This window comes from Poromitra crassiceps (genome assembly GCF_964638095.1).
Source record: "Poromitra crassiceps genome assembly, chromosome: 10".
Lineage (NCBI taxonomy): Eukaryota > Metazoa > Chordata > Actinopteri > Beryciformes > Melamphaidae > Poromitra > Poromitra crassiceps.
This window is the reverse complement of record NC_139631.1, coordinates 50,730,097-50,751,956: the sequence shown is the minus strand read 5'-3', so window position 1 is coordinate 50,751,956 and position 21,860 is coordinate 50,730,097. Positions and strand designations below refer to the sequence as shown.

At 45.5% G+C, this 21,860-nt stretch overlaps 1 protein-coding gene across 1 annotated transcript in view; it reads right to left on the bottom strand.

Annotated features, from left to right (window-relative positions):
• The window catches only part of LOC310784501 (glutamate receptor ionotropic, NMDA 1-like), a gene marked incomplete at both ends in the record, with an annotated part of 339,903 nt that overhangs the window by 232,527 nt on the left and 85,516 nt on the right, over positions 1-21,860 (bottom strand). The gene's annotated exons all lie outside the window — the stretch shown is intronic.

The window sequence follows — 21,860 nt, the reverse complement described above, 5'->3', positions numbered from 1 at the left end:
TGGGTGCTCTCAATTTTAATGCCAGCAAATAGCTGGTCTTAGCGCAAACAACCCCACTACGCCAGGCGTATGCCTGAGCGCAGACAGCATTCATTCTCTGGCGCAGTGCAGGAAATCCTCACTTGGATAGGCCCATTACGCACGGCTCGCGCGCAGACATACTTCCCTCCACAGAATGCAACGTTGATTTTCAACTAACCTACACTGCAGAAAAAAACACACCTTGATTGAACAATGAGAATTTGTTTGTCATGGTTTTTGTGCGAAAAAGTGATTTGCGTTTTGAATTGGATTATCAGGGAACAAGGGTCTGGCGGCCGGGAGTCTGTGTGTAGCGCGGGGAGGGGTGCTTTGTGTTCGGCTAGTGTGCCGTGTCCTGAAGGGGGGTCTCCCTGGGAAGGTGTGAGCTGGGCCAGGCAGGCAGGCCGGGGGGGTCGGTGCACAGGGTGGGTAGAGGCACTGCCGAGGCACCGAGGCAGCGATGTGCGTGGTCCCGTGGATCGAAATCAGTTTCTGGCAGCAAATCACTTTCTGACACAACACCGGCCAGTAGGCTATACAGTAACCATTGATAGTATACAGTAACCTCTCTCCCTGCAATTGCACCATGCAACAATAGCTTAACCCGGGTGGACAATTCTGGTATAGGCTATTGAAATAGGCTAGAATTAAAATCTCACACATCTACCCTATTAAAGAAATGAATATTTTTTAAATGTGTATGTTATAGCCTATATGAGCGAAATGACTAATTAAAAGGCTACTAATTACAAAAGCATCAATTTTCGTTACGAATCCGAACTGGTTCATCCTCCAATTCTCTCTTCCCTCTCTCGTTCTCTCCCCCCTCTCTCTCTCTCTGACTCTCTCCCTCTCTCTTTTCTCTCTCTCTCTCTCACTCTGTCACTCTGCTTGCACTGAGCAAGAAAGAAGCTGCTGCCTGTTACAGACGTGCAGGCAGTGACACTGTGGCTTTTAAGGAGAGTGATCTCAACTTGTGGTGAATCCTGTTAATATGCCATAAACACGCCTATCGGGGTTTGTGCTGAGATGACGTGAAGCGCAAACAGTAATGCAGGAAGAATTACAGAATGACAGCGTTTTCGTGTGAGGACTGAAGGTGTTTCAGAGCACACTCGACATGGTTTACTAGGAGACATGACAACTGACAACGCTTAGACTGAGGAATGACAGCCAAACCTCTGAATGATGAGGATGCCCTAAAATGGTTGCCGTACAGCAGACCACCCACACCAGAGAGCGGAGGAGAGGAGGGGACCACAGGCCACCCAGCAGGCGACCGGCAACCAAGCCACACTTACAGATAAAGCCAGCCTCACCTGCAGGCACTGTTAAGTAGGCCCATGGCAAAAACAAAACAAAAAACGGTCATTTCAAGGATGTGAAAATACTCCTCCTTTTCCGTAACACTTTTACGCTGTTTATTTAGCCTCTTCACCTTTTAGTTTTAATATTTTTTTATTGTTTGTTTTACAGATTGTATTTAGTAAACTTAATAAAGTCTTGTTGACTGATCTTATGGTTTTGGCTCCTCAGTGTCACTCCCTACCTGACGACCAAACAAACAAAGAACCATTTGTTTAAAGACGCTGGAAACCCAACATAAATATGCATTTTGAGTTCATCACACCACAGGAACCTATGTTAATAAGTCACTAGACTCAGCCCTCAGTTTCACTACTGTAAGACTGAGAATATTACTATTTAAATCTTGCATCGGAGAACCAATCATGAGTGTTGTGGGCGGCCCTGCTTTCTGGGGGCAGTGACGCTCATGCAGAACTGGTGCTGTCGCGTTTGCGGAGAAACATATTAATCACTTCGAAACAAACATAACCTATTAATAGGACGTGTTTCATTCGGCCCCGGCGGCTAGAGGTCTTTCCCCCAGCGATAAGCCCGACTCCCGAGGCTAACATTACAGAGCCTGCTGATCAGCTGATGACTTCACACAGTAGCAAGCGGACCACTTCCGGGTAGGACAAATTATTGTAAAATAAACAACAGGTATAAACTCTCTTTGCAGCACATCAGTGTCTTGCTCTAAATTGGAACTATGAAACATTGCATTGCCGCTACCAAATAAAATTCTAATAATAAATGTAGGCGTGTCTGCTGCCGGCCTTTCTCGCCGGGCTCAATGAACCAGATTTGGAACAGTAAATTCCCAGACGTTTGGCAGTAAGGTGGCGCTGTTGGCGCCGCTCACCAAACGTCTGGAAACCGAGACTAATAAGTCACCAGCCAAATTTGAACGATGATGAACCTCGCAAAGTATATAAATTTAGGTTTGAAAGTCATGGAGAAACAAGCAGAAATCTCCGCTCTGTCTCGTCTAGGATTGTGGGGGCGTGTCGCATTGAACCTGTGTATGTGTGTGTGTGTGTGTGTGTGTGTGTGTGTGTGTGTGTGTGTGTGTGTGTGTGTGTGTTTGTTTGAAAGGCGTGCTGGCTCGCTGGCCTGACTACTTCCTCAAATTCTTCCTCATGAGTGAGGCAGACCGCAGCAGATCGCACATGCACGCCGCACTGGAAAGGAATGGTTAGAAATCAAAGATCAAAGTTTTACCAAATGGGTCAAGAAATGTGGTTAAAAACACGGCTCAGTGTAGCCTAACCCTAACCCTGTAGCTAACCCTAACCCTCAGTGTAGCCTACTTTACTACATTTAATTGATCTCCCGGCCTCGCCAGCTCTACTGAGACCCGATCATAGAGAAAGTAAAAGTGGAGCGGGCTCGCTCAGAGACTCAGTCTGACTGTTTTATAAATGTAAAATAAATTGAAAATAGCCAACAGATGAGCATACGTGTTTAATGTACAGACTTTTGAAAGTCTGCGTGCATTTAAATAAACGCAATGTGTCTCCCTGGAGGTGAGGACCATCCCTGAGTCATTTCCTCAAATGCTGCCTGGCAGAGCAGCACTCTGACATGGCCGGCCCCATTCAGACAGAATCCCAGCGGGCTGCGGGGGCACGAAGGTTTTGTAGAACGGACAACTGCAAGCTACTTTATGATTGGATCCGCCCATTGACGTCAACAGGTGGGCAATTTGAAGCCGTTAAGCACCGCCCAATTCAAATCCTGACTCAAGAAAAAGTGTAAACAGGGAAATGTTGATATTTAGGATTTGGGTTGAAACTAATGTAAATTTTTTTAGGCTTACAATTAGTCACATAAGACCCTAAATTACATAAGCCACTTTCAGACATGAACTCCGGGTCAGCTCAGGGTTGCTTCCCCTGAGCCTGACCCGGGCGATACGTGAAGTGTACCCTTTCAGACATGAGGCATGTTGCTTTCAACACATTAAGAACCTCCGGATGTAGAGTAGAGAGGGGGGAATTGGGGCATGACGACACAATTGGGCGTTGTAAAACTGACCACACAGCTGCACTTCATGCATGGAAGACAACTGGAACAAAGTGAATCGCATTGACATTCAACAAACAAGCACGACATGCAGAGTCTGATAACAAGTTGCTAAAAATACATAATAAGCGATAACTGCCCGCTAACGTTCACGCATATAATCATATAATCATAATGCTAATTACAATCCTACAACTCACGGCCAGATGCATCGATTTCCTCAAGTCTCAAAGAAACTAGAACGACCGCACCGCAGATTTATGCCTCCACCATTAGTTCATCCTTTAGTCCAAATCGCCGTTTGAGACAAATTGGAAGAAATTCCGTCAAGTCACTCCTGAGATGTTGCATTACAGAGCTTGGAAATTGGGTGTGTGAGGTCACAGTGACCTTGGACTTTGACCTTTAAGCACCAAAATCCAATCAGTTCATCCTTGAGTCCAAGTCGATGTTTGAGGCAAATTTGATGAAACTCTGTCAAGGCATTCCTGATATATCGTGTTAACAAGCTTGAAAATAGCATTGGAGAGGTCACAGTGACCTTGACCTTTGACCACCAAAATCTAATCAGTTCATGCTTGAGTCCAAGTCGATGTTTGAGGCAAATTTGATGAAATTCCGTCAAGGCATTCCTGAGATATCGCAAGTGTACCGGACTGTAAAATGTGTCAGAGGCATAAAAATGCACAAGTTAAAAAGAGACACAAATGCACAAGTTTAAAACAGACACCCTACCATTTATTTTAATTTATTTCATTTCATTTCATTACACACTTGACTTCTCTGAGACTTAACTATTCCTATACTGAAATCGCAGTTACACAGTTTGGCCTGTAGATGGTGCATTGCGCTCACAATAACTTGGGGTCCTTCGTTCTGGTGGGTTAAGTTTGAGGTAGCCGGAAAGTTCGCCAGAACATAAACACGTTAAACTGTCTGACGCCACGTTCTTGTTCTCAGGTGGGTAAACTGTTGCTAGCTTAATAAATACTCAGAGGAAAGTGGTCAAACACGATGGGATTAGTTAAGTAACTATTTGAGTTCAACTCGAACCAGTTGAAGCGATGGGAAATGCAGTAGAAGGTGTTGTTTATGTATAAGTAGCCACTCGGATTTAGCATGCTAACATGTAGCCGTGATGCTAGCGGGTTAGCAAGATGGCTATGGGTTTAGAGAGTAGTGCGGTTCAGCTAGGTATTACAGCCTCAGACTGCCTGGACATAATACCTTTTATTGTCATTTTCGTTTGTTTATTTTGTTATCAATACAGTTGTAATGCTGATGGTAAATGATTCATTACATTCTTGATGGGAGTATTATAGATATACACTTTCCTTTGTTTTTAGTTTGGTAATATAAAGTAAATGCATTCCCAATGTAATGTGTATTGATGGTTATGTTGAATATCACTGTCATCAGTCATAGGCAGATGCTAAAGATGAATGGCTAATGAAGGAGATGTTTAATTTGAATGTTAAATATTATTTTGAATATGGAACATGACTGTTTTGATATTCTTATGTTATGTGGAGATGAACATAATAGTTTATTGCACTATAAAAAGAGATAAAAGAAAGAGTGTGAATAAAAGAGAACATAAACACGTTAAACTGTCTGACGCCACGTTCTTGTTCTCAGCCGTCCTCAGCTACCAATTCTGAGGTCGGTAACATTTTGGGGGCTCGTCCTGGGATTGGCTTCGCCTGCTGGAGAGCTGCCGATCCATGAACCACGTCGACCAGACGCCGACGGAGATCTGCTGATCCATGAACCGCGGTGACCAGAAGCAAGTGCGAATCACCCGTCTGAGAGATCAGCAGTGAGAATCATCCACCTTGTGAGCAGAGAGTCTTCAGGGGTCCAGTCGAGATGGCTCGTCGTCAGCTAGTCTGGGAGATCCAGAAACTCCTGTATCTTCTCAACGAGAAGCAGCTCCATGACCTTGCAGTATCACTGAAAGATGACCAGGCGGTTGAGATTCCAGCAGTCACAGGCAGCAATGAACCTGAACTGTTTGAATACGTCGTCCACTTCATGAAGAGTGAGGAGCTAATGGGCTTGGAGGACCAAGGACTATCTCGTCTGCTCCAACTACGTGATGAAATAGAGGAACTGGCAACCAGCGAGGAGGACCAATCACCAGCACCAGTAACAGAGTCGGTAAATAGTGACATAGGTGGAGAACCAACCGTTACAGAAAAGGTGCCGGGATTGGTTAGACTCACTGACGTCGTTGCGTTCTTACCTCGCAGAGAGTTCAAAATGCATGGGGGCGTAATCTCAGATTCTGGTTCAGAAATGAGTTACAGCAGTATATGTAAGCAAATAGACGAGGGTTTGAAGGAGAAATTCTCAGAGTCAGAAATAATTCGCTCAGTGTTGAAAATGATAAAACAAGGAACGTTTAAAGACATGTTGACAAACAAAGATGACCTAACAATCGCTGAGTTGAAACGTTTTCTGAAATCACACATGAGAGACAAAAGTAGTACAGAGCTGTTTCAGGAGCTTAGTAACGCTAGGCAGCAGGACAAGGAAACTGCTCAGCAGTTCGTTTACAGACTTGTGGGGTTAAAACAGAGGCTAATCTTTGCATCTCAACAGAGTGGATCAGAGTTTAACTATGATAAAAAGCTAGTGCAAGGTGTTTTCCTCCACACACTTTATCAAGGCCTTAATGACAAAAACAGGGACATCAGGAGAGACATTAAGTGTCACTTATCTGACCTGTCAGTGACTGACGACTTCATTTTAGAGCAAATTACCAAATCCGCTGCTGAAGAGGCAGAGAGAAATAAACGGCTAGGTTTTGTATCCAGACCTAAACCCCTGACTGTTAATACAGCTCAGACACAAGAGGGCAGTGAGGCCACTATTGAGCCTTCACCGAGAAAAGTTGAGGGAGAGGTCAAAGCCAACCGTACAGCTATTATGGAACTGACAGCCCAGGTTTCAGCTTTAGCTAAAAATGTGGAAATGATGATTAAGCCACTTGATAACACAGCCCAGAACCAAGCTAGTGTGTCACCAATAAGCGCTAAAACCCCAGACAAAACCTATGTGAAACCCAGATGTGATGAATGTGTCAAACAAGGGAATCAAAACTGCCCACATTGCTTCCGGTGCGGCCAAGCTGGCCATAGAGCAGTGGGATGCCTTCAGAAAGGACCAAAGGCGGGAAACCCGATGAGGTCATTGGTAAGGGGCGACCAGTGACCGGAACGAACATTCAGTCCCATACCAAAAACTGTGACACGAGTAACAAGCCAGCCAAACCACTCAACAAGCCAAATAAATCCAGTAAATCCAATGAACCCAGTAAACCACAGAGAAAGCGAGTGGCTAAGCTAATCGGAAAAAGATGCATGCTTTCTTGCATAATAAATGGAGTTTCCACAGAAATGTTGCTGGATTCTGGGGCACAGGTTAGCGTCGTGGGAAGGACCTGGATTGAAAACACTTTGCCACATGCTCAGATACAACCCATGTCAAGTCTGCTAGAGGAAGACTTTTATGCTACTGCTGCTAATGGTACTCCAATTCCATTTGAAGGATGGGTTGAGGTATTAATGGAACTTAAGAGCATGGAGCATGGAAACATTGCCATTCATGTGCCCATGTTAGTCAGCCAGAGCTGTGTCGAAACCCCTCTGATAGGATTTAATGTCATTGAAGAACTGATCCGAGAAAATAGCGAGCAGCCTGAAAGTATCGTCAAGCTCGTAGCTCTGCTGAGTGGAGCCATGAAGTTAAAGAAAGATGTGGTAAACAACATTGTCTCAGCAGTGACAACCGAGACCTCAGAGGAGAGGTCTGAGGACTGTGTGGTAAAGATGGGAAAGAGAGGTCTTGTGATCAACCGAGGTGAGATCTGTGAAATCAAATGCCGGGTTAGGTCATGGCCAGAAGGAGGAGCTATGCTGTTCGAACCAGCTTTGACTGATTCATGCCCAGATGGGTTGGAACTGTTCCCTTCTGTCATTGAGGTGCCTAATGGTGCTACTAAGACTGTGAGAATCCCTGTTCAAAACAGCACTCAGCATGACATTTATCTCCCTCAGAGAACAGTGTTGGGCACAATCACCCAAATAGCTGAAATCAGGCCTGTGATGCAGAATGGTGGTCCTGAGAGAGACACGAGAGAGAGAGAGAATGTTGGACTGCATTCAAACCAGGTAAACCGAGAAAGTCAAGAAAAACAGACAATGGGAAGTAAACCGCCTCTACCTACAGGGGAGAAGTGGCATCCACCTGTTGAGTTAGATCATCTGCCTGAACAGGAAAAGGAAATGGTAAGGCAAATGCTTTATGAACAGTGTGACATATTTGCCAGGGAGGATGGAGACATAGGCTGTATACCAGATCTCAACCTGAAAATAAATTTGAAAGACAACACTCCAGTACAGAAATGTTATAACTCCATCCCAAAGCCACTCCATAAAGAAGTGAAAGATCACATCCAAAACCTTCTGGCAAAAGGCTGGATTAAGAAATCCGCATCATCCTACTCTTCACCAATAGTCTGTGTTCGTAAGAAAGATGGCGGTCTTAGACTATGTGTTGACTTTCGTGAGTTAAATCTAAAAACCATCCCAGACCGCCACCCGTTGCCCCGAATACAGGACTTATTGGATAATTTAGGGGGATTCACATGGTTTTCCATCTTAGACCAGGGCAGTGCATACCACCAGGGGTTTGTTGATGTTGAGTCGAGAAGTGCAACAGCCTTTAGCACCCCCTGGGGCTTATATGAATGGGTGCGCATTCCATTCGGCTTGACAAACGCACCAGCCGCCTTTCAAAGGTGTATGGAGAAGGTTTTGGAGGGCATGAGAGATGAATGTTGTTCTCCTTATCTTGATGACATACTTTGTTATTCAAAAACCTTTAGTGAACATCTTGATGACGTGAAGCGAGTGCTTTGTCAAATGCGAGAGCACGGAATTAAATTGCGTCCTAATAAATGCGAGTTGTTCAAGCGGCAAATCAGATATGTTGGCAGGATGGTGTCTGGAGAAGGCATCCACATGGATCCAAAAGATCTTGAAGCGGTCTTGCGGCTGAAGGAAAAAGAACCTAAAACAGTAGGTGAAGTCAGATCCTTAATCGGATTCCTCAGCTATTATAGATCCTATATTCAGGATTTCTCTCGCATAGCTAAACCATTATTTGAGCTACAGCAGGTTTCAGGCGAAACTAGCGTGAAGTCCACAGTCAGACAGAAAAAGGGTCAGAAAAAGAAAAAAAAAGACAATGGACAGCTGCCATCTAGAACTCCAGTCACGTGGACGTCTGAACACCAGGCCGTAGTGTCAAAGTTTATTGATCTGCTCACTCACCCACCAATACTAGCATACCCAGATTTTGATCTGCCCTTTGTTTTACACACTGACGCGTCCAACGAAGGTCTAGGTGCAGTACTATACCAACATCAGTGTGGAAAGTTGCGTGTCATAGCGTATGGATCCAGAACTCTCACCCCAGCTGAGCGCAATTATCACCTGCACTCAGGGAAGCTTGAGTTCCTCGCACTCAAGTGGGCAGTCTGCGAGAAGTTTAGAGACTATTTATACTATGCACCAACATTCACAGTATACACCGACAACAACCCGCTGACCTATGTGTTGAAAACAGCCAGACTAAATGCGACAGGGCATCGCTGGGTTGGTGAGCTTTCGGATTTTCACTTTGATATCAGGTACAGACCTGGTAAGTCCAACGCAGATGCTGACACTTTGTCCCGGTTCCCTGTGAACCTCGAAGAACAATTGGGTCATTACACAGAAGTAGTGTCTCCTGATGTTGTCTCGGCCATGTGGAAAGGAGATAAAGCTGCTGAGGAGGGAGACGTGCCATGGGTAGCTTCTCTTAGGCTCAGCTCATCAGACAACATGGAGACTGAGAGCCACAATGGTCATATCTTGTCCACTCTGTCGAGAGAAGATATTAAAGCGGCCCAACATGAAGATTGTGTCATCAAGGAAGTGATCACACTTCAGGAAAAGGGATGGATCCCAAAAGAGAAGGACAAAAGAAACATGACACGGGAAACGAGACGACTTGTGCATGAATGGAACAAGTTGGTACTAGACAACGGAGTGCTCTACAGACAAGCAGGAGAAAGGAAACAGCTAGTTGTGCCTAATAAACTCAAACCACTCGTTCTCAAAAGCCTACATGATGATATGGGTCACGTGGGGTCTGACAAAGTGATTCATTTAGCTCGTGATAGGTTCTATTGGCCCTTCATGCAAGACGAAGTGGAGGATTATGTCACCAAAAAATGTGCATGTATAAAACAAAAACATCCCAAAGTTCCTGAGAGAGCCCCAATGGGTAGCATCAAAACCAGCGCACCCTTTGAACTAGTCTCAGTCGATTACATGCACATGGAGCAAAGCAAAGGTGGTTACGAGTATGTGCTTGTTGTGGTGGATCACTTCACCCGTTTCGCGCAAGCATACCCGACTCGAAATAAGTCAGGGAAGACAGCTGCTGAGAAGATTTTCCAAGACTTCATTCCACGCTTTGGATTTCCTGAAAAACTCCATCATGATCAGGGGCGTGAGTTTGAAAACCATCTTTTCCAGCGACTGCAGCAGCTCGCCGGAATCTCCCACTCACGCACGACTCCATACCACCCACAAGGCAATCCAGTGGAAAGATTAAACCGAACTTTATTGCAGATGCTCCGTACGCTCCAGGAAGAAAAAAAAGCAAACTGGAAAGAACATCTTCCACACCTGGTGCATGCTTACAATTGTACTAGGCATGACGCCACGGGGTACGCGCCGTTCTTCCTGTTGTATGGGCGACACCCACGGTTGCCGATAGATCTGCTGTTCGATATCAACCCTGAACGAGAGAATGAGACACAGCAGTCGTTTGCACACAAATGGGCGACAAGAATGCAAGAAGCATATAAAATTGCTTCAGACAACAGCCAAAAGTCTTCTGCCAAGGGAAAGAAGTACTATGACAGACGCGTGAAAGGGACGACTCTCCAGCCAGGAGATAGGGTCCTTGTAAGGAATCTATCTGAAAGAGGTGGACCTGGGAAACTTCGTCCCTACTGGGAAAAGGTGGTGCATCGGGTAGTTGAGAGGATCAAAGATGGGCCGGTGTACAAGATCCAACCTGAAACTGGTAGAAAAGCATTGCGTGTGTTACATAGAAATCTGTTACTAGCAGTGAATGACTTACCTGTCGAGTCAGAAATCCTCAAAGAACCTGTGGAAAGAAAACAAAAAGAAAAGAGAACTGAAACTGCAGAGAATGTGGAGCAGGAGGAGGCCAGCTCTGATGAGGAGGAATGGTACTACCCGCGACAGCAAGAAGTCAGCAATTCTGTTAGTCAAAGCCATCCCAGACCACAAAGACTGGTTCCAGAACAAAGTTCAAGGCTCAGAGTGGCTGCAAAAGAGTTCACTCCAGTTGTAGTTCAGCAGGAACAGCAAGCAGTCAGTGAGGAAGAGGATCAACTCATACCAGAGCAAATACCAATCACAGAGCACGAAGGGGATGATGAAGACGAAGAGGATCCAAGTGCAGTAAGGCGATCGGCTCGGACTGTGCGGCCTAAAGAAATATTGACCTATGATAGTCTTGGCCAGCCAGCATACAGGCAGAGACAAGTCAGTCAGGTTGAGTTAGTGCCTGGAAATCCGGCCACTTACACTGTTAATCCTCTTCCCTGGTTACAGTTGGTTCCTGTATGGACATATTAAATGACTGACTTGTAGGAAAAATGCTAACATACCATGGATGCCAGGAGACATCTAAAATAAGTGGGGGAGAGTGTACCGGACTGTAAAATGTGTCAGAGGCATAAAAATGCACAAGTTAAAAAGAGACACAAATGCACAAGTTTAAAACAGACACCCTACCATTTATTTTAATTTATTTCATTTCATTTCATTACACACTTGACTTCTCTGAGACTTAACTATTCCTATACTGAAATCGCAGTTACACAGTTTGGCCTGTAGATGGTGCATTGCGCTCACAATAACTTGGGGTCCTTCGTTCTGGTGGGTTAAGTTTGAGGTAGCCGGAAAGTTCGCCAGAACATAAACACGTTAAACTGTCTGACGCCACGTTCTTGTTCTCAGGTGGGTAAACTGTTGCTAGCTTAATAAATACTCAGAGGAAAGTGGTCAAACACGATGGGATTAGTTAAGTAACTATTTGAGTTCAACTCGAACCAGTTGAAGCGATGGGAAATGCAGTAGAAGGTGTTGTTTATGTATAAGTAGCCACTCGGATTTAGCATGCTAACATGTAGCCGTGATGCTAGCGGGTTAGCAAGATGGCTATGGGTTTAGAGAGTAGTGCGGTTCAGCTAGGTATTACAGCCTCAGACTGCCTGGACATAATACCTTTTATTGTCATTTTCGTTTGTTTATTTTGTTATCAATACAGTTGTAATGCTGATGGTAAATGATTCATTACATTCTTGATGGGAGTATTATAGATATACACTTTCCTTTGTTTTTAGTTTGGTAATATAAAGTAAATGCATTCCCAATGTAATGTGTATTGATGGTTATGTTGAATATCACTGTCATCAGTCATAGGCAGATGCTAAAGATGAATGGCTAATGAAGGAGATGTTTAATTTGAATGTTAAATATTATTTTGAATATGGAACATGACTGTTTTGATATTCTTATGTTATGTGGAGATGAACATAATAGTTTATTGCACTATAAAAAGAGATAAAAGAAAGAGTGTGAATAAAAGAGAACATAAACACGTTAAACTGTCTGACGCCACGTTCTTGTTCTCAGCCGTCCTCAGCTACCAATTCTGAGGTCGGTAACACAAGCTTGAAAATGGCGTTCGATAGGTCACAGTGACCTTGACCTTTGACCTTTGATGACCAAAATCTAATCAGATCATCCTTGAGTCTAAGTCTATGTTTGAGGCAAATTTGATGAAATTCCGTCAAGGCGCTCCTCAGATATCGTGTTAACGAACATCGGACGGACGTACGGACGGACGGACGGACAACCCAGATCCATAATGCCTCCGGCCTGGCTATCGCCGGCGGAGGCATGAAAAGTGCTGCAAAGAAAACAAGTTTGCTAGAAATATACAGAATACAGGAAGCTAGATGTTTTTACATTCAAAATAAAAGCAATAACTTATTACTTAGTAAACAAAAAAACAGATCAGTCGACTCACTACGGGTTAAAATGGACTTTTCGAAGGCAGCAGATATTCTTCCAGTTTATCTCTGTTCTGTATCTTTCGGATCACACCCAAAAAAAACATTGCACGTGCATTTACTTTATTTAATTGCCATTATTGCGAAGGTTGTACCCGGAAGTTTTCGTTTTATACTGACTGACTTGACACTGCTTGGATTTTGTGTTGACATTTTGCGGTTCTGCTGCACGTGAATCGTTCACAAACGCTGTGTATAATAAACTCAAATCAAAGGCATGAACGCAACCAGATCCAGATATCCTACCTAGCGATGTCCAATACTGGGAAGCAGGATGACCCTCGCGTCCAAAAGTGCTTGAGTATTAGGGATGCACGATAATTATCGGACCGATAAATTATCAGCCGATATGGCCATTTTGCGTTATTATTAAAGGCCGGCTTTACCGTGGGGAATATGAATATATATTAATTCTTAAAAAATCTTAAATTTCGAATCCGTTGAAATTTTTGAAATTGCTTGTTCACAGCCAGAGAAAAAAAAAATGAAAAAAAAAAAAAAAAAAAAATGGGCCGTCACCTGGCCCAATTTTTTTTTTTTTTTTTTTTTTTTTTTCATTTTTTTTTTTCTCTGGCTGTGAAAAATTTGGGGCGTTTGAAGCCCAATTTGGGCCGTTTGAAGCCCAATTTGGGCCGTTTGAAGCCAGATTTGGGTCGTTTAAAGCCAGATTTGGGCCGTTTGAAGCCCAATTTGGGCCGTTTGAAGCCCAATTTGGGCCAAGTCCAATTTTACAATGAGATGCACCGACTTTAAACCTGAATAAAGTAATAAAACCACTAGTAAACCAGTAGGCGGCGCCTGGCCTGCTGTTCAGTGAGTGGCCTGGCCTGGCCTGCAAAAACAAAAAAAAACTTTTTTTTTTTTTTTTTTTTTTGGCTGGCCAGGCCAGGCCAGGCCACCGGGCATTTGCCCGACGTGCCCGATTATGCAGTCCGCCACTGGCTGCTGCCAGTTACCAGTATGTTTCTGTTTTTCAAGAGTTTAGATGATCAGTGTTCACAGCTATTGTAATTTGCAATCCATGTCCCGCACGGGTTCCGAGAGGAGGGCAAACGTCTATTACGTTAAACCAAAGCTGGCGACGATGCAGCGGATTTGTTTGTGGTTTACGTTAGCTTAGCGAGTGTTAGCGTTGGCTCGTAGCATGGCCTACACTTCAGGCTCGCCCGCTTGGCAGACACACTGACACTGCTTGTGATCAAACAGCCCTGCAAAACCCCTTTACCCGAAATGAAACATCCAGGGATTGTGTATTTAACTCCAAAAAACAACACGCTAACGTTAAGATCGAACCACGCTAGCCGGGAGTCCCACTATAACAAAGGGACTTTGGAGTCCAGCAGCAGCTAGCTGCTGGACAGAGCCATCTAACAGAGCCAAAACAAAGTCGTGCACATTTGGCTACAGAAAAAGCATCAGTCAACATAACATGACAATAAGAGTCTAAATTATTATGCCTTTTGTCATTGTGTTTTATCTGCAGACTAAGCAGTCATTGGCTTCCCGTTCTATAAAATAATTTATTTTTGTATTGACTATAATTGAGTGATACACTTTATTAAAACAATCATATTATATCAGAAGTTTTCTTTGTTTTGTGTTCACAGTGATGTCAGTTAGATTTGGTTAGGCCAGAGCTATGCTCACTACATCTGCATTTTTAACCCCAGGTGTGCATAAAATGCAGGTTTTTTTAAATATATATATATATTTATGTAGCCTAGTGGGGTGACGTAGCGGATACACCACTAGTGTGGTCACTGACGTAGCGGGTGGGCTGATCCAGCCGGAGGAGAGTCTGTGATTAGGTGAATAAGAAGCACCTGTTGGCGTTCCGCGGCTGCTGGGCGCTTTTTGTTTGCCTCGACGGAGGGCTGGAGTCTCGTATGCACTGCTGGGGTAACCTATACATTCAGGCCAGCGAGGCTGCGACAGGCTAGTGTGCTATTGCTTCTTTATGTCGGGTAAGTCTCCGCTGGGCGTCAATGTGGGGTAGTTGTCTAGTAGTACGGACAGTAGCTTAACTCATAGAGTGCCAAAGACGACGATTGTCGTCAATTACGTTTTTTGACGGTGGGACGTGGATCAATCCCTGATACATCTCCTGTACAAATATTGTAGCTATTGGAGGTCTATAACCTATTTTACAGATCCATTAGGTGGCGACAGTGCTGTCCAGATGAGAGAAAGTGGAGTAAAAAACAAAGAAGAAGTCGTTGTGGAAACGGAAATCGCATCGCATCCGTATGCATCCATATGCATGAAGCATACTGTAACGTTAGCTGTGCCTGCAGCAGCCAATCTGCTGCCACAATTGAGCCCCATCCGTGTCCGCTGCGATAGCCCATCCATATGATTTAGTTGCCGACACGGCGACACCAGCGTCTTTCTGAAAAGTTACATTATTCTCAGCTGGCGACACGCTGTAAAAAAGCGGGGGGATGCAGCCCACTTTTCAGTGCAGATCAAACTCAGAGCAAACCGCAGCAGAGACACTCCTCCCACCACGGAGGAGGAGGAGGGGGGTGGGGCACGCAGGGCACTACAGCATACAACCATTGACAGTACACACAGACCCAGGCAGCAGGCTCGATGCATAGAGAGCAAACAAGCTAGAATAGGCTATCTGATGCCCACCAGCAGTAAATCAAGACCAGCAAGAAGGTGTAGGGTCTGCGCACGCAGGGGCCAGCGCTGCTGGTTGCAGCTAAAAAATATTATTTGGCCAAACAAAATTCCTTTGTTTTCACTCTTTTATTGAAGGAAATTATTTTTGAGGTGTCATTATATCAGAAAATATTAGCTTCAGAGTCAATGATGTGCTTGAATGTTTAATTTCACAAAAGGCTCATTATCTCAGCTTCTAGAAAGAAAATTGCTGTTTTTGGTTAAATCAAGCTATCTTCTCCGGCTCATAACTAAAGAACGGAAAATGGGATCAATAAACTTTTTTTTGCAGATGATAGAAGAGAGTCTCCTCGTTCTTTGTGCGTGTTCGGTGTTTACATAGTAATATCACACAATATTCTGTGGGCCTCGAGAAATCACTGAAAACGCTCTGAAACTCTGGCACTGGGAGCGTCCGTTCTCCAAAAGTGGCTGGCACTCAATGAGTTAATGAAACGATTTTGTTTTAGGAGCGCGAGCCCCAGTGTCGAGGAGGTGTCATTCATAACGAGTGGCCGACCACAAACGTGTGTGACATGCTGAGGGACCACCCGTGCAAGGTACATGTGTGGCTTGTATTTCGGGGGGGGGGGGGGGGGGGTGGTTTGCTGTGTTCTGTATTTTGTATGTTGGTTGACCGAGGCTCCATGATTGTGTTTATAGGGGCTTCTTGCGCGTGCGTGAGCACCGTGTGCGCGAGCACTGTGCGCAGTGGGGGGGATCCGAGCAGGGGATCGGCTGTGTAGCTGGTGGGTTGTGTATTTTCTCATATTGTGTTTATATTTTCTTTCTGTTTGGGTTTTGTGGGGAAGTAAGTGTTGGGAATTAATTATGTTTGTGTTTCATTTGGGTTGCAGCTAGTGAGCCACTGCCTTGGCTGGTTATGATTTATTTTGTCACTCTGATACATTAGTTTGATTTGTTCCTATAACTTGCTGTGTAAGTCCACCATCTTACCGAGCCCTTACACATAATTATTGTTGCTGCGTGCTATCATGACGTGGTGATATGCAACAAGTGTCAACCAACCTGTGCTGTGTGGTGCTATGAGCTGTTTTAATTAAAACATATATATATATTTTTGTCGAAAATAAAGATTCCTATTTTAATATTAAGCTGCTTCCTGGTGTGTGTGCCTTAACGGCGTTGGAACCTGTGACTGTGGTCTCTAGGTGCCACAGTTTGGCGCTGTGAGCAGGATCCATTGGAAACGCACAGTATCAATAGTAGTTTTACGAAAAAGCATCTGATGACAGGTTGGTTGACTCAGTGTGGTGGGGCAGGATTTAGGGGTGGCAGCAGGTTACAGTGTTAGACCAAGGCAGTGGGTCTCACGAAGACCAGGTGACTGGACGAGTGGAGACGGCGGACGAAGCAGGGAAGCGGCTGCTGACAATGGATGATCTTAAGGCTGAGCTACAGGCCCTTAAGGACAGGGCTGAACAAGACAAGGCAGCTATGGCAGCCTTACGCTTCATTCACACAGACAACCTACGCCTTGCCTTGCCTCAACCCACGCCTACGCCGAGCTGGGCGTGAACCTGTTACACGCTTTTGCGATCACACCGCACGCCTTTTGCACGCCGAACCTGGAGCCGAGTCACAAGCGCCTCTCCTCTCTCCCGACTGTATTTTTTCACGTGTTGTCCAGAATTGTCATGGGTAGCCTCTAGCTAAAATAAATCGGATATATTTAATGTTATATTGATGCTGGATATGTATAACCAGGTCTGACTATAGTCGGACATTTTAGAGAGGTGATCTTGCAAGAATATGTGCTGGCAGCCTGGCACAACAACATTGTCCATCTTGCTTCTTCGGTCGCTATTCTCTCTCATGAAGATTTGTTTGCCGACGGGGAGAAAGCCCCACGTGATAGCCACCCGTCTCTCTGCTCAACATGTTGTAGTAACTCCATTTTATTTTGAAATTCAGTTGACTTTTCCATTTTCCATCCTGCCTGCACGCGCCTTGTCGGCTTCAAAATAGAACTCACGCCTATTCGATAAAATCGGCAAGGCATAGGCAAGGCGTGGGTACACGCAGGGTGCACGCTCAGGCGCCCGGTGTACACAGCCTCGTTGACTAAAACGGACGCCTATTAAAAAGCGTGGGTAAAGGCAAGGCATAGGCAAGGCTTGGGTCGTCGGTGTGAAACCAGCCTTAAGGGACTTGAATGACACTTTAACGGACCGTTTGCAACAGCAGGGGCCTCCTCCTGCATCCAGTCTCCCTGAGGGGCCACAGCAGGTGGGATCACTTGCTGGAGAGGGGGGTAGGTCTGGTCTCACATCTAGAGATATCATCTATGTTCCAAAAGAGAAAAAATGTCGTGTTTTTAATGGGGGTTCCTGTGCTGAGTTTTATGAGTGGTTGGATGAAGTTAGCTCAGTTTTAGGTTACCGCCATTTTGAAGATGGAGAACGGGCCATGTACATTTATGACCATTTAGGTGGGGAGGCCAGGCAGGAGGTAAAGTATCGGTCGCAGGCCGAGAGACGTGACCCTAAACGAGTGGTGGATTCCCTGACCAGGCTGCAAAAACAGTTTTTTGATAGAAGGCAGCGCGAGGGGGAGTCCATTCGTGAGTACTCGCACGGATTAATGGCTATTATTGATGACATCAACCATTGTGACGTGAAGCAAACTTGGTGCAGCGACTTTGCTTTACGTGACCAGTTTGCGGAGAATGTGCGCGACCTAGCGCTGCGCAGAGAGTTAAAGAGGGTTGTTCGTCATTCTCCTAGGATCTCTTTCTTCGATTTGCGAACGGAGGCGCTGCTGTGGGAGGATGGCGACACTGCGGGGGGTCAGGGCCGGCGGGTAGCCAACGTGTGTGAAGTGGGGGCCGAAGCTGTTGCATCTAATGCGGTCACGGCTGCTGTGCTTCCCGAGCCCGACCCGGTTATGGCAGAAATTCTGCAAACTGTAAAACAGCAGAAAACCCTGTTTGAGAGCACCCTGAAGCAGCAGCAGGCGCAAATCGCTGAATTAGCACAGAAAGTGTCGGAGTTGGTTGGTGGGGGGACTGGCCGGACTGGGGCTCGAGGGGGGCAGCCAAGTTTTGATGCCGACGGCCAGCCAATATGTTTTAAATGTTGAGTGGCTGGTCATATCGCGCGGCAGTGTCGGTCTGGGATATCCACCCGGAGAGCAGCTCCTGCGTCGCGTGCGGGAGCTTCTTATGATCGGTCGGCCCAGGTGGCTGAGCAGCAGGGAAACTTCCCCCCCCTGTGGCAGTGAGTCCAGCTACAGGTGAGGTTCACTCGGGCTCACATTTTGATGCTCCAGGCGCGGCGGAATATGAATGTTTACTGGGCAAATGCCCAACTGTAAACATTTTATTAGGTGATGTAGTGGTCAGATGCCTCCTTGATACTGGGTCAAATGTTTCAACGATTACTGAGTCGTTTTTTGATCAGCATTTTCGTCCAATTCTCAAAAGTTGTGAGTGGCTCTCGCTTTCGGCGGCTAATGGCTTGGGTATTCCCTTCCTGGGTTATTTCGAAAAAGATGTTTGGGCGCTGGGGAAGATCGCAAAAGGGAGGGGAATTTTGGTGGTTCGGGACCCCACGGATGCAGCAATATTACATCGTAAGAGAGCTGTCCCTTGCATATTGGGGATGAACGTGATAAAGCAGTTCTATGAGCTGGAGCAGTCCGCGCTGGGCCCTGGGCGGGATTCCAGTCTTCCGTCGAGTGCGGATGGGGCTTGGGGTTCGGCGTTCGCGGTTTGCCAGCAGGAGCAGGTTGCTTCAGTTACAGGCTTTGCCTATTCAACTGTCCCTTTCGATCTTCCGGCTGGATCCATGTGCCTTGTACTGGCTGCGGTTCCATCTGGCCCAATACCGGTAGGCTCGACCTTGGTTGTTGAGTCATTGGGAGTAGGGGAAGGGATCCTTCCGGGAGAGTTACTCGTGTCCACTGCAGTAGTTCCAGTTGAAAATGGGCATGTGGCAATACCGGTGCTAAATTTAGGTTGTGTAGATGTGCATGTTGAGGCCCAGAACCGGCTTGGGTCAGTGCATGTGGTGGATGTGGTGTCTGGGGATTCAGCTTCCGTTGCCTTTGAACGGGTGGCGCCACAAGAAGAGCAGGTCCTGGTGTGTGAACAACAGGTTGGTGGGGTTGCTGAACGACAGGAGCTGCCCCCAGAGGTTGCTGCGAGGGAGTTTCCGGGTCTTTCTGCGGAGCAAACCCAGAAAGTGAGGGAGCTGTTGTCTAAGCACTCTGGGGTGTTCGCACGGTCAGAAACCGATTTGGGGTGCACGAACGTGATAGAGCATGAGATCCCAGTGTTGGATGATGCACCCGTTAGACAGCGCTATAGGCGAATACCACCAAGCCAGTATGAGGAAGTGAAAAAGCATATAGCACAACTGTTGCAGCAGGGCATAATCAGGGAGAGTAGCAGTCCCTATTCATCCCCGTTGGTTATAGTCCGGAAAAAAGATGGCTCTATAAGGCTCTGCGTCGATTACCGGCAGCTCAATGCGAAAACCCGGAAGGACGCGTTTCCTCTTCCGCGGATCGAAGAGTCTTTGGACGCTTTGAGTGGGGCAAGGTGGTTCACCACCCTTGACCTCGCGAGTGGTTACCATCAGGTGGAGGTGGCGGAGAAGGATTGTGGTAAAACGGGATTTTACGATACGATACGATACAACTTTATTGTCAGCTTACACTGAAATTTGTTTTGCCTCCATGGCATAACCGTTCACAATACAGACAGGACAAAACTAGTTACAGACAAAACATTGCAGCAAAAAGCAACAAACAAATCCTGAATTATCGATGTTGGTTTAGAAGCAGGACAGACTGGTGTACAAAAGAGTTCTTTAGTCTGTTTTTCTTAAATTTAGGGACCCTGAACCGCCTCATGGATGGCAACAGTTGATATTCTCCATTTAAAACATGTAAGGGGTCCGAGGAGATACTATTTGCTAGTCTAAGCATGCTCTTAGTATGGGCTTCCTTGAAAGAATGTAGCACGGCCTCAACAGGCCCACCAGTAATTTTAGCACAGATCTTAATTTGGCTATACAGTTTGTTCTTATGGGTTACTGATAGGCTGTTAAACCAGGCCGTGCTACAGTACAACAACACAGTTTGGACAACAGAGGTATAAAAGAAAGACAAGATCTGACTACTAGCACCGAACGATCTGAGTCTTCGTAGGAAGTAAATACGCTGCTGTATCCTCTTACAAATGTACTCAATATGTGAGGACCATGACAGAGTGGTGTCTATCATCACCCCCAGATATTTGTACGACGGAACTTGTTTAATGTCAGTACCATGGATGGTCACAGGCGGTGTCATATCACCAGGGGCAGAACCAAAAATGATTTCCTCAGTCTTCTCAGTGTTGATAATCAGATGGCTTTTATCACACCACCCCACTAACCGATCAACGCTACACTGGTACTGTCTCGGGTCATCACTGTCAGACATCAGAGATATTAGAGTAGAATCATCTGAGTATTTCAGAAGAAACTGGTTTGACTCATAGGTGTTGCAATCTGTCGTGTACAGAGTAAACAATACAGGTGAGCTAATGCATCCTTGGGGTGCACCGACTCTGGTCCTGATGGGAGAGGAGAGTGTCTTGTTTATCTTTACATACTGAGTTCTGTCGGTGAGGAATGTATGATAAAACCGGATAACAAAAGGATTTATGTGTAACTGAATCATTTTAGTGAGAAGCAAGTCCGGTCTTATTGTGTTGAAAGCGGATGAAAAATCTATGAAGAGACCTCTAGCATATGAATTTGGTTTGTCAAGATGTTTAGAGATGAGGTGTACCAGTGTGACAACTGCATCCTCTGTACTGCGACCTTGTTTGTAAGCAAATTGAAATGGATCCTGTGAGTTACATATGGCATTGTTGAGATGATGAACCATGATTTTTTCCAGAGCTTTCATGATAACAGATGTGAGTGCTATTGGCCTATAGTCGTTATGTTGTTTGGGATTTGGCTTTTTTGGGAGGGGTTTAATGTGGGCAGTTAACCAGGCTTGTGGAATGGCATGGGGATTATCCACAATCTGTTGGAAAATAGGCTGCCAGACAGGTGCCAATTCCGTGGCAAAATCTTTGAGAATGAGGGGACTAATTAAGTCAGGGCCAGGGGCTTTCTTAGGGTTAAAACGCCGAAAGATGCCCCTGGTTTCCTCCTCCGATATAATAATTCTATCGCCCCTAGAGGGCACAAGCGAGTCAAGTAGGCCTACACATGTATCTATTCCATCATTGTTTTCAGACTCAAAGCGAGAGAAAAAGGTATTAAGTTCATTAGCAAACACCAGTTCATTGTCCGTCACAACTGGCTTATTGGATGTGGACATACCGGTCATACTCTTCATAGTATCCCAGAGTCTTTTAGGGTTGTTTGCATGGAATGAATCCTCAAGACGCTTTCTGTGAGCCTGTTTTGCCTCCCTTAGTTTCTTCTTTAGGTTCTTATCCAAACTCTTAAGTTTTACTAAGTCCTTGTTCTTGAAAGCAGCTTTCCTTTCGTTGATGTCGTTTTTAATGTCTCTGGTCACGTACAGTTTATTGTTGGGATAGATC